Below are 13,544 nucleotides of genomic sequence, written 5' to 3' on the forward strand. Positions count from 1 at the left end.
TCATACAGTACCCCTGCTGGGTGAGCAAGATTAACATTAATAGTAATAAGTAATGTTGATAATAGGTATTTTTGATATAATATCATTAACATGGCAATTTATCCCCATGTTTTTCCTCCCTCAAACCCATAACCCCAGTCTAATCATAAGAAAAACATCAGGAAAATCCAAAATGTGGGGTGGTCTATAAAACACCTAACTGGTACACTTCCAAAGTTTTAAGTTCATCAAAATAGGAAAGGTCTATGAAAATGTAAAAGCCAAGAGGAGTCTACAGGTAATGTGGCTAAATGTGATGTGATATTCTGGATAGCATCCTAGGACTGAAAAAGGATACTAGGTAAAAACTAAGAATATCTAAATATAGTATGGAATTTAGTTAATAATAATATCAATGCTGGCTCATTAATTGTGACAACTATGCCAGGGTAATTTAAGATGTTAATGAGAAGGGATATTGGATGGGAATTTGTGGGAATTCTCTGTACTGCCTTGGCAATTTTTCTTTAAAACTTTTCTAAAATTAAAAGTTTATTTTAAAAAAATTAGTAGTCTTAATAAAAAAATCAGTATGACACATGGTGTGCAGTCAATGATACATTCTATAGATTGTGAGATAACCCACTTGACCATTGTTATTTCTTTTAAAATAAAAATTTCTACATTCTAGAAAATTCAGTCATATTGTTAGGAGATAATAATACTGGGATTGCTGGGATGTCACTCTTGAAATGAAAACAGGTTTTTTGCTAAGACCTTAGTCTCCACTGGCCACTTTTACATTCTCACCTCCCGCAATTAACCTCATATCCCAATGGAATCCATTTACTCAAATGTGAAAGAGAAACTAGTGATTCTTTATAATAATGTCCTCTCAATTCTCATAATTTCTATACTGTTGTCTTTATTTCTTGTAATGTTTTCTTTCTACATTCTCAAATCTGCTCTTTCTTACACATCTTCTGTAGCTCAGACAAATGTATTTATCCTATAGCTGTTACTCTTTCTTTCATTATTTACATAAGGCTGTTTCCTTACTGTCACTTCCTTTTTTCTTTATTTCGGTCTAAACTTTATAACCATCTTAAATTCATGTTCAAAGTTTACATACTTATTTGTATGCAATGGATTCTAAAACCCATATCTTATCATCTTGATCCATTTTTTACATCCCAGTCTGGTTTCAAACTGCCTTCCAATCATTCTACATGGGCTTCCAACATGCACGTCACATTCAGCATTCACCCCTCACGTAGACAGCATTCTGCCCATTATCAATTGCTTTTAACATTTGTATCAAAACACACTTGTTGTCATGGATAGGTCTTTCTTAGTTTCTTCATTCTTTTATCTGTCATTTCTCTGTTTCTATTTAATTTCCTTTATGTAATCTTCATGCTTCATTCTACTTGTTTTGCCTTTATCTCATTGACTCCACTCATGCTTTTATCTTTCCTTAAAATTGTCTTTATAACTTTGTTTCTTGACTTTAGCAATAAATGTAGGGATTGCCTTTAAAAATGACACTCTGTTGATTTTTGAAATACATACTTTGCTTGGAAAAAAAATTCTCTGAGGATGCAATTGCAGAGTTTTGCAGATGACAGAAGTAAAAAGCAAATTTTATATTTCATTCATTATTTCAGTAGGTAAGTGATGAAAGAGAAGCAGCTAAACATGATCTTGTATGTGATTAGGTGGATGGCATGCCATTTAGATAAATACAGACAATAGAGAAACAGATTTGGAAGAGAAAATGATAATGTATAATTTTACACATATTCCTCCCATGTGGTCAAATAGAGTTCAATACACAAAAATATCTGCAAAGATATAGATAATGTATATGTTCTTAAGTTGGGGTGTTTTCAATTTATTATTATGCTTTATAATAGTTAAATGTTACAGATATTGTGCTTATATCAAATATTATATAATAGGCATATAAATTATTAAGTGTTCACCAAGATGAAGCTATTTCTCTGCACTTTCCACAAATATAAATTTCTATTAGAAGCTCTCTTACTATTTGCACATAGGACAATTAAGCTTAAAGCTTCCTAGGCTCACAGCCACACAAAACTTTCTTTCTGCAGACTAAATAGACAATTATTTATTTAATAATGTTCATTCGCTTTCTCTCTACCCACTCTTACACTTCTCCATCTGCTCTGTGAGAGGGAAGGATGAGTGAAGAAAATATGTTAAATAGCCACAAAAGTCACAGATCCCTGTTTTTACTACTATTTCCATACCATTAACCTTAGAGTAAAACAATTGTTCTTTAAATAAAATGAATCTTATTAGTTTATTAGTGTTTCTTAAAACCCCAAATTTAACCAATTACCCAAGGGGTTCATTATGTTTACTTGAGAAACATGCTGTTAATCTAATCCTTTATTTTCTTCTCTACAATTTGCCATTTTCCAAGTTCAGATCTTCTATTTTTTTTTTTTTTTTTGGCCTAGGTTATTTGCCATGGTCCTAACATGTCACTTCCACTAATTTTTCTAAAAGAGTAATGGAGGGAAGCTTGAAGCAATGGATATAAAGCCACACTATTATAAAGACATAAAGCATACCTAATTTAACAAATAAATCCAAGAGATTCACAATAAAAATACCCTAAAGATATTCTCCAATCAAATTAAGAAGTCCATTTGGTGAAAATCAAACATACAAACAGGCTTTGGGGAGGTGGAACAAAAAGAAGAATAATGTGGAGGGAAGAGCTTTACCATATACAGCCATGCGTCGCTTACTGAAGGGGACACATTCTGAGAAATTCATCCTTAGGCAATTTTGTTGTTGTGTAAATATCATAGCGTATACTTACACAAACCTAGATGGTATAACCTACTACATGCCTACACTATATGCTCCTAGGCTACAACCCTGTACAACATATTACTGTACTGACTACTGTAGGCAATTGCAACACAGTGATAAGTATTTGTGTATCTAACCATATCTAAGGTCGGGCGCGGTGGCTCACACCTGTAGTCCCAGCACTTTGGGAGGCTGAGGTGGGTGGATCACTTGAGGTCAGGAGTTCAAGACCAGCCTGACCAACATGGTGAAACCCCATGTCTGCTAAGAGTACAAAAATTAGCTGGGCTTGGTGGCAGGGGCCAGCAATCCCAGCTACTCAGGAGGCTGAGACAGGAGAATCGCTTGAATCCAGGAGAAGGAGGTTGCAGTGAGCCGAGATGGCGTCATTGAACTCTAGCCTGGGCAAAAATAGCGAAATTGAGTCTCAAATAAAATAAAAAATAAACATACCCAAACATTGAAAGGATGAGTAAAAATAGGATATTATAATCTTATAAGACCACAATAACACATGTGGTCCATCTTCAACCAAAATGTCATTATGCAGTACAAGAATATACTGCGTATATGGTAAAATTACAAAACATACATGTGTATCACACATAGTTATGCACACACATCCTTTGGTCCTGATGTAGAGATAGAATTAGCTGTTAACATAATATATCTGAGACCCCAATTCCAATGATAAACTGAATTCAGAATATATTGCCAACATATAAAATCAACAAGAGAAGATGTCTTTTTTAATAAGTGCAGGTGAAACAACTGGTTAGGATTTTAGAGAAAAGACTGCGGTAAAATAAATTCCAGATAAACACAATATTTTAAGAACATTAATCTTAAATGAATAAGAAAATGTGTTTGATGTATATATTTCAAAGTCTTACTTTTGGTGAAAACCTTTGTAATGACAGAAAACCAAACATTCACGATATATAATTAGATTCTATCAATATTTAATACATTTATTTGTAAAAAATATATACTATTATCAAATCAAAAAACATAACACACAAAGCAGATTTTTTAAAAATAGGCAATGAGCTAATAAGCATATATAACACCCACTTCCTGCAAACGTAGCAGTTAAGTTTTAAATCAATAAAATTTGGAGGTATGTTCATGTTTGATATTATTCTTATTTAGAAGTTTTGTTCAACACTCTACTCTCTACTGAACGGAGATTTCTTCCCCTACACCACATTATTAACCTTGAGATTATCCCTGCCAGTTAAAGAGAAGGACAAGAGATATTTTGCTTTTGTTCACTAGGCTTTAAAAAGAAAAATAAAAAAACAAAACAAACAAAAAAACCAACAACAACAAAAAATACTCAGTAGATTTCCAAATTAAAAACAAAGAAATAAAACAAATGAGACTTGAATAGTTTCTCTCTGACCCTATGTCTAGGTCTTATTATCCTATGGTAGATGACTGCAAAATAATGAGGATTCATGGGAAAATTGTAGCACCAAACCTTACATATAAACAGTTAATAAAATGAGTAAAATGCCCCTTTCCCCCAGCCTTATTCAAAGAAGAGTAAGAAGTCAAAAATCCAAGATGAGATGTATTTGAAAATACTAAACAAGAAAAGAAAATGTTGAGGAATCGGCAAAGATGAGAGAAGCACATGAGATGCAAAGAAAATTGAAGATTTCGTTTTAATTTTTTTTTTTTTTCTTAGCCAGGCACGGTGGCTCACGCCTGTAACCCCAGCACAATGGGAGGCCGAGGCGGGCGGATCACAAGGTCAGGAGATTGAGACCATCCTGGCTAACACGGTGAAACCCCGTCTCTACTGAGAATACTAAAAATTAGCCGGGCGTAGTGGCGGGCGCCTGTAGTCCCAGCTACTCGGGAGGCTGAGGCAGGAGAATGGCGTGAACCCAGCAGGCGGAGTTTACAGTGAGCTGAGATCCCGCCACTGCACTCCAGCCTGGGTGACAGAGCGAGACTCCGTCTCAAAAAAAAAAATTGTCTATACAATTCTTTTTTTTTTAATTTTGTCTATAGATTTTTTTTTAATTTTGTCTATAGATTCCTTATTTAATTTATTTTATTTTTTTCGAGACGGAGTCTCACTGTCGCCCAGGATGGAGTGCAGATGCGGTATCTCGGGCTCACTGCAAGCTCCGCCTCCTGGGTTCACGCCATTCTCCTGCCTCAGTCTCCCGAGTAGCTGGGACTACAGGCACCAGCTACCACGCCCGGCTAATTTTTTTGTATTTTTAGTAGAGGCGAGGTTTCACCGTGTTAGCCAGGATGGTTTCGATCTCCTGACCTCGTGATCCGCCTGCCTTGGCCTCCCAAAGTGCTGAGATTACAGGTGTGAGCCACCGTGCCCAGACTGGTTTTAAAATTTAAGATTTTAATTACAAATTAAATTTTAATTTCAAAAATTAATCCTGGACAAAAACGAACATTTCATAAAATATTTCTTACACATTCAAAAATTATAGAGCACATTGTTTTGATAGTAGAACTTAATAGAAGATGCAAATCAACCACCATTTTCTTTTTCTCTTCCTTCTATTCTAGAAAGAAAGCTCTGTTTCTTTTTCTATTATGAAAACCACCATTTCTCTTTCTATTTATTATAAACTCCGCACAACTACAGAACAATGACATTTACAAATGCATTTTCTCTTCATAGATTTTGCTTCCTTCTATTCAATAAGTTAGCTCCTGTTTACCTCAAATCTAAGACTGAATGTCAGATCCTCAGAGAAGCCTTCCCTTACCTCCCTCTCTGGGTTGCATCCACCTGTTTTACACTTTATACTCTTCTTATAGTATGAAATTACTATAGATATATAGTTGTTGTTGTTGCAGTGGTAGTTGTTTTGGTAGTGGCAGTTGTGGTGATTGTTGCTGTCATTAAAATTGTGCATAAATCTGTTAATTTATATTACTAATATCTGCTATTAGTTGCTTGCAATAATATATCTGATATTTACATACATATATATTTGTAATATGACAGAAACAAAGCAGGTGCTCTTTAAAATCATAATCTATCAGTAACTTTAACATAGTAATATACATTAGCAACTCCTGAAGGAGTCAGATGTGTATATTTTCTGAACATATTGATTAGAAAATATATGACATGTTTTTTCTTTGGTTACTTTGCCAGTTTTAGATGATTTCTATTTTTCTGCATGCCTGTGTGGGCACATTTGTGTGTGTGTTCTCCACTAATCTCAAAAGCAAGTGATTATGTAAAGTGAAAATAGATCTGGCCTTTGATTCTGCAAATAAGTGTAACAGACATTATTTTAATTCACACCTTGCATCGTGTGTGGCCAGCCAACTCACCAGTCATCATGATTAACAACTGTATTATTACCAAAAGAGAACAATAATATAAAATATTCTCCACTTATTGTGTGCCTACCATGAGGCAAGCTCTGTGCTGGGCTCTATGAAAACATGATTCATGAACCTAATACCAACTTTCCCAATGCCTCCATATTGTAATTGGTTAAAATCCACAATTATAGCTGTAAATAAGCTGTAAATAACAGCCTTGGCCACGTACTGAGTAAGAATTAGAACCTAGGTCAGACAGAGCCAAAGGCCTTGTGCTTTCACTGATCAGTGTAGCCTCTCTAAACCTCTCTGTTCAGGAAAAAAAAAAAAAAAATAAGAACCTCCCTGGAAGACATTTATAAGAATTACACATCATATGAGAAAGTAGCCATTCTAGCACCTGTAACACGGGGCGGGGGCGTTTAATACATGTCTGTTGAGAAAAAATTTACACCTGAGAGAGATATCTATGTGTTTACTATCTATGAATCACTTGACCCCACCAGGCTAGAAACCCTGTGAAGGCAAGAATATGGAGGTTTCCCAACAGCAAATCATTCAACAGAGAAGCCAATAATAGAGAAATAACTGAGAAATTGGAGAATACACAGTCCAATTGCTCAACAAACATTTACCAAGCAGTATGTGTTAGGCAATCTTTCAGACCCTGGGGAAATAAAGAGTTATATGCACACCTCATAGACAGAACTGTTAACAGGGTTTGAAAACAATGTGGTAAGGGCTAAAAAACTTCAAGATAGATGGTATATTGGCCACAAAAACTTAGTTTTTTAATAGTAAAACTGCCAAGCTATAATTTAATACATTATTTTGGAAAAAGATATCTTACCATGTAATTGTTTTCCAAGGGAACAGTTATGTAAATAATCTTTTTCAAACGGACTTCCACTTATTGAGTATATAGTGTGACTATTACACTTAGCTTTGTCAGCTGAATGGATGATATTCTGTTCTTGCCTCCTTTGCTTTCCTTGATAGTTATTCAATGAAAATAAATAATTCACCTAAATAGTCACAGACTGAAATTCAGGATCTTTTCTCACTCCAGACATGAATTTAACTAGTAACAGCCTAATTACCTGCTAATTGTTCTGTGATTACATTTACCTTAAGCTGTCACAACTTTAAAAAGTACCCTCATTGCAGCTCAAATAATAGCATTTCTCCCTCCATCATGTTATCTTCGGCTTAACTGCAATGCAAAATAAAGGTATGTAATTTCTTGGAAACATGATCATCTCATTCTGGACATTAAATAATGTTAAAAAGAAAGTTATTAATGAGGACAGCTTCTCCTCTACACAAGTCCAAAAGGGAAATTTATCAGGAGGCACAAATAACGTGTTAATATTAAAAAAACTCTAAAATTACATGTCTAATTGCAAGCTTGTTTTGATCTTCTCTTTCTATAAAGCTCAACTGGTGACTGAAATCTTTTTAGAGTAATGGTAATTGGGCCAGCATGGATCACTGACAAACACAACTAATATTGTTTATAACTACTGATATTCCCATGCCTTCTTAATGAGACAACTTTCAGTCTGAAGGAGAAGGGATTTCATTAACCAAATGGAGAAATAGAAACTGTCAAGTATTTCCTTAGATTATTTACCTGGCTCATTCATATCTTTTTAATTTTTTTTTTTGAGTTAGCTGATGTTGATGTTTTATTCTGGTAGTGAGTCTGTTTAGTTTATAGGCTCTCACTGACATTTGATCCTTTGCCCTGTTCGGCTGAGATCGATGGTTCTGCTTCTCCCAGAAACTGAGATACTCCTGAACAGCAAAAAGAATATGTGTGAAGGAAGCTATCCTCAGTCCTGTGGGTGTGTATGCAAGACCTTGTTGGAATTGAAATGAAATTCAACACCCACTGACAATCATGCTACACCCACCCCCACAAACAAGGATGCCTGGCTCACCCTCTTAGCCCTGGTTTCTTGAAGGAGGAATCTGAGTTAACTAGTCTTTTTGAAAGATCTCAGCTTTTTTAAACAGAAGGTGGGTGGGAGATTGGTCTATTTTGGGACCCATGTGTTAAAGCAGGAGTGGTAACACCTCAGGAAAAGCTTCATGTTGGTAGCTGATATTAGCAATGAGTGCCTCCGAAATGTGAATTTGGAACTGCATAATGATTCTGCTGCCTCTTTTTTCCAGATCCAACTTCCCCTTCTGCTAACCTGGTGGTGTATCTCTGTATCTATAGATCATATACACATACGTGTATATATACACATACGTGTATATACACACATATGTAATATATAATTTATTATGAAAGGCAATAAGAAAATGTGTAGCATAAGGAAATGAAGCTGTGTACAGGGACTTTGGAGTCAAAGAGGTTCAAATTGTAACCAGTTAATTTTACCCTTTTGAAACTCAATTTCTGAAAACATAACATGTGAGAAGTACTAAATCATAGTGTTATTGTAAGGACTGAGTGGGATAATGTGCTTAAAGTACTTAGTATAGGGCTTTGAGGAATTGCCACACTTTCTTCCACAGTGGTCAAACTAATTTACATTCCCACTAACAGTGTAAAAGCATTTTTTTCCTCCACCTCCTCAACAGCATCTGTTGCGTTTTGCCTTTTAATAATAGCCATTCTGACCGGCATGAAATAGTATTGCATTGTGGTTTTGATTTGCATTTCTGTAATGATCAGTGATGTTGAGCTTTTTTTAGTGTTTGTTGGCTGCATGTATGTCTTCTTTTGGGAAGTGTGTATTCATGTCTTTTGCCCACTTTTTAATCAAAGACCTAGAAGCAGAAATACCATTTGACCCAGCAATCCCTTTACTGGGTATATATCGAAAGGAATATAAACCATTCTATTACAAAGATACATGCATGCATATGTTCATTGCAGCACTATTCACAATAACAAAGACACGGAATCAACCTAAATGCTTATCAATAATAGACTGGATAAAGAAAATGTGGCCCATATATACCATGGAATACTTTGCAGCCATAAAAGGAAATGAAACACTGTCATTTGCAGAGACATGGAGGGAGTTGGAAGCCATTATCCTCAGCAAACTAACACAGGAATAGAAAACCAAACACTGCATGTTCTCACTTATATATGTGAGCTGAATAATGAGAACACATGGAGACATGGGAGGAAAACACACACACTGGGACCTGCCGAAAGGGAGGGTTGGGTAAAAAAGAACATCAGAAAGAATGGCTAATGGATGCTCGGCTTAATATCTAGGTGATGGAATGATCTGTGCCACAAACCACCATGGAGCACATTTACCTATGTAACAAACCTGCACGTGTACCCTTGAACTTAAAATAAAAGTTGAAAAGAGAAAAAAAAGGAAAAGAAAGAAAAGTGCTTAGTATAGTGCCTGACACATAGAATGTACCATTATTACAATATTATTATTAAACTTGTGTCATGTTCTGAATGTCTGATATCAACACTATTTTTCTGTAAGTCTTCAATTCTGTCTTTGGCAAATCTAAATATTTTAGTAAAATGCTAATAGATTTTATTTCATTGAATATAATGTGTTTGTGTGTGTGTGTGTGTGTAATTTATTTAAAATATTAAACTGCTGTATTTGACCCTGTGTTTTTCCATTTTCTACAATGATTTATAGTTCCTGTATTCTTTAAAGGATGATTTAACTTCACTGTCTCACTGACAGATATATTAATTTCTAAACTTTATTTGCCAAAAATATTAGTATTGGTGAACCTGTGTTTTGTGGCTTTGTAAACTGATTATTGTAAGTGAAGCAATATATTCCAAAGTTCTAGTTCTTATCTTATTTATTTATTTTATTTTATTTTTTTCTGAGACAGAGTCTCGCTCTGTCACCCAGGCTGGAGTGCAGTGGTGCAATCTTGGCTCACTGCAAGCTCCGCCTCCCGGGTTCACGCCATTCTCCTGCCTCAGCCTCCCAAGCAGCTGGAACTACAGGTGCCCACCACCATGCCCAGCTAATTTTTTGTATTTTTAGTAGAGATGGGGTCTCACCATGTTAGCCAGGATGGTCTTGATCTCCTGACCTTGTGATCCACCTGCCTCGGCCTCCCAAAGTGCTGGGATTACAGGCGTGAGCCACCATGCCTGGCCTATCTTAACTTTTTTATTAACTATAAAACTTAAATTCACCCACCATAGGTGAACATTTTGATGATTCTTAGGATATTTATATACAGTAAGTTTATACATTATCGTGATTCAGTTTGATAATATTTTCATCACCACAAAAAAAAGTTTTCTCATGTCTACTGGCATGTGAATTCTTACTTCCATCCCAACCTGAAGCAACCATTGGCGTACTTTCTGTCTTACTTTTTGCCTCTTCTGAAGTTGAACATAAATAGAACTATGCAATATTTACTCATTTGTGTCTGACTTCTTTTATTTAGTATGTTTTTGAGGTTTATCCATGTTGTTACATTTATCTGTAATTTTTTTTGTTTTAGTTGTAGAGTAGTATTCCATTTATGGATGAATCTCATTTTGTTTGTCTATTTGCACATTGATGGGTAGTGTATTTTCAGCCTAAAGTTAACATGAGTAATATTGCTATAAATATTTGCTCCTTTATCTTTTTCAAATGACTGGATCTTTTGGAATCTAACAAATTTAGTTCCTGTTCTCAAAGAAAAGGAAAAGTGTACCTCAACAAAAAAGAGTATTCAAGATTCAGTTTAAGGTTACAGAGCTACTTGAATCCTGAATTTGATTCTCAAATTAAAAGCTTTTTTCTAAGGACACGCAGATCATATTTTTAAGAATCAGACAAACATTCTCATTTCTTTGTATACAATTATAATGGTACTGTGTTTGAGAGAAGATGAAGCAATTGGCTCCCTAAGAACTAAAGTCATTTATCAAACTAATCATGATAAACCACACATAAACAGAGTGGCCTGGGGACAAAACAAAAAAAAAGAGCTGTGAACTGTTGTCACATCTGTTATGTTGGCAGTACTTTAACATACAAGGCACTGGGCATCTACACCCTGGGAAATGTATAATGTGGTAAAGTAGCAAGGCACTTCAATATAATGACTTGACCTCACATCTTAAATACTGCAAAAAAGGAACAAAAAGTGATGCAGATAATCAGAATCTATCATGACTCTTTGAGCATCTGCCACATGCGGTATGCTAAGAGGTATGAAGGAGACGAGTGTCAAGTGTGGTGTCTGCCCACAAGGAACTTGGAGTTCACTGGTCCTCCCAAGTTATAGAGAAAAGCTCCTCCTATTGAGTTCTCCGAAAATAGTGTCTAAGTGCCAATTTCAACATCATGGAGTCATTTTAAAATCTCTTCCTGCTTGATTTATGAAGGACCCACAGCCAGAAGCTGAGTTGTTTCTAAAAATGTAATTGTGTAGATATGTTGCCAAACACAGATTAGGCATTTATTTCATTATGGCTGTTAAGACCTGTCCCATTTCATTAAAATCCAGATATAATAGTTTATTTATTATTATAACTAATACATGTTTATTATTATTAATAAATAATAAAATAATTGATTAATGCCATAATGGAGGTATATTAGTCCATTTTCATACTACTATAAAGAAACATCCCAAACTGGGTTATTTATAAAGAAAAGGAGGTTTAATGGACTCATAATTCCACATGGCTGGGGAGGCCTCACAATCATGACAGAAGACGAAGGAGAAGCAAAGGCACATCTTACATGGCGGAAGGCAAAAGAACATGTGCTAGGGAACTGCTTTTTATAAAACCATCAGATCTTGTGAGACTTATTCACTATCAGGAGAACAGTATGGGGAAAACCCACCCCCATGATTCAATTACCTCCCACTGGGTTCCTCCCACAACATGTGGGGATTATGGGAGCTACAATTCAAGGGGCGATTTGGGTGGGGACACAGCCAAATCATATCAGGAAGCATAAGCAACATACTGACCAAGCATAAAGAAAGGAGCAGTTGTCATAATTCTGCCTGGGTAGGAGAGGGATTCAAAGAAAACCACTGAAAGATTTGAAGAGGTAGACTGAGTTTTGGGAGACGAGCAGAAGTTCAGAGAATGGAACAGAAATGAAAATTAAATGAGTATTTTAAGCAGAGAAAAATTATGTAACATAAAAAAAAAGACATTCATGCCTGAAAATGTGGAATATTCAAGAACCAGCAGGTTTTCAGAGGTGGTTAGAATGGGTGTAGTGAAACAAATAGAGTGGAATTTTGTTCATCTCAGGCTTTTAGCAGACAGGAAGGCAGGACAAAGTGTCAGAGGGGATAGTCCAGTGAGGCTGATCCCCAGCTGTGCCCTAGGTTACTGCTTCTCACTGAGATGTTACTGTAGCCTGTGTTTCCATCATATTTCCTGGTATAGAAAACTCATTTACACTGTCTCAGTTGCTCTTCAGCACCACCTGGATATGGAAAAGGGACAGGCATCTTTGGCCCCATCAGAAAGCCTTTCCAGAGAGTTAATTGATTTTTCGCCACATCATACAGATAGGTAGATTTCTGATTTAAAGTTAGGACTGCTAACTACAAATATAATAGTATTCTTCAATTGCCCTTGGTCTTTGAAGTCAGACTATTAATATGGTAAAAAGAAGGTTTCCAATAGCGATAGCAATGATATTATTTCCCAAGTTTATTTATTAACTTATTCCAAGATTACTTATTTTCAAATATCTCCGACTTTATATTATATTAGTCCATATTCCAATTTAAATATGTGACTTTTTAGTCTGAAAACAAAGAGCAAATCTTAAGCCAGACACATTAACTAAACACGGAGTGTTAGAAAATCAGAAAATATTGAGCCTCTTTCTGCAGCTTGCTGGTGGTAGGTATCTCAAAATGACCATAATATTGAACAAGATCATCAAGCAAACCAAATAGACTTCTCATTACATATCATTCCACACATTCAAGTTGTTTGTCAACACAAAGGTGTCATAAAAAATTAAAACTGCTATTTCTCTCTGTCTTTCATACACACACAGACATAAATCTAAAGAATACAAAAATATAGTGCACCCTCTTTGGCTAGAAAACTGCTCTGCAGCATCTTGAAGGGTGTATTCCAATGTGTTTGGGAGCATTTACATACAGAAATGTGTCAATTTGCAGCCTTTGGGTTTTCTCTGCACAGGTAGTCTCACTACCAGAAATGGGTAAGGATGCCTGATGGGCTGCTTCCTGTGAAGGCTGCACCCTCCCTCCCTTCACCCTTTCTCTGTGATGACATATGTTCTGGTGCATTTGTCAGAAGAAGATGGGACGTATTAAATGTGAAAATTTCTGTTGCCTTTTTTTTCTTTTAAAGGATAGAAAAAATAAAAAATATTATTGAAACATTTATAAATAAATAGGAAAATATAAACGTTCTGTGAACTAAA

This window comes from Pongo pygmaeus, chromosome 18, assembly GCF_028885625.2.
Source record: "Pongo pygmaeus isolate AG05252 chromosome 18, NHGRI_mPonPyg2-v2.0_pri, whole genome shotgun sequence".
NCBI classification, from domain to species: domain Eukaryota; kingdom Metazoa; phylum Chordata; class Mammalia; order Primates; family Hominidae; genus Pongo; species Pongo pygmaeus.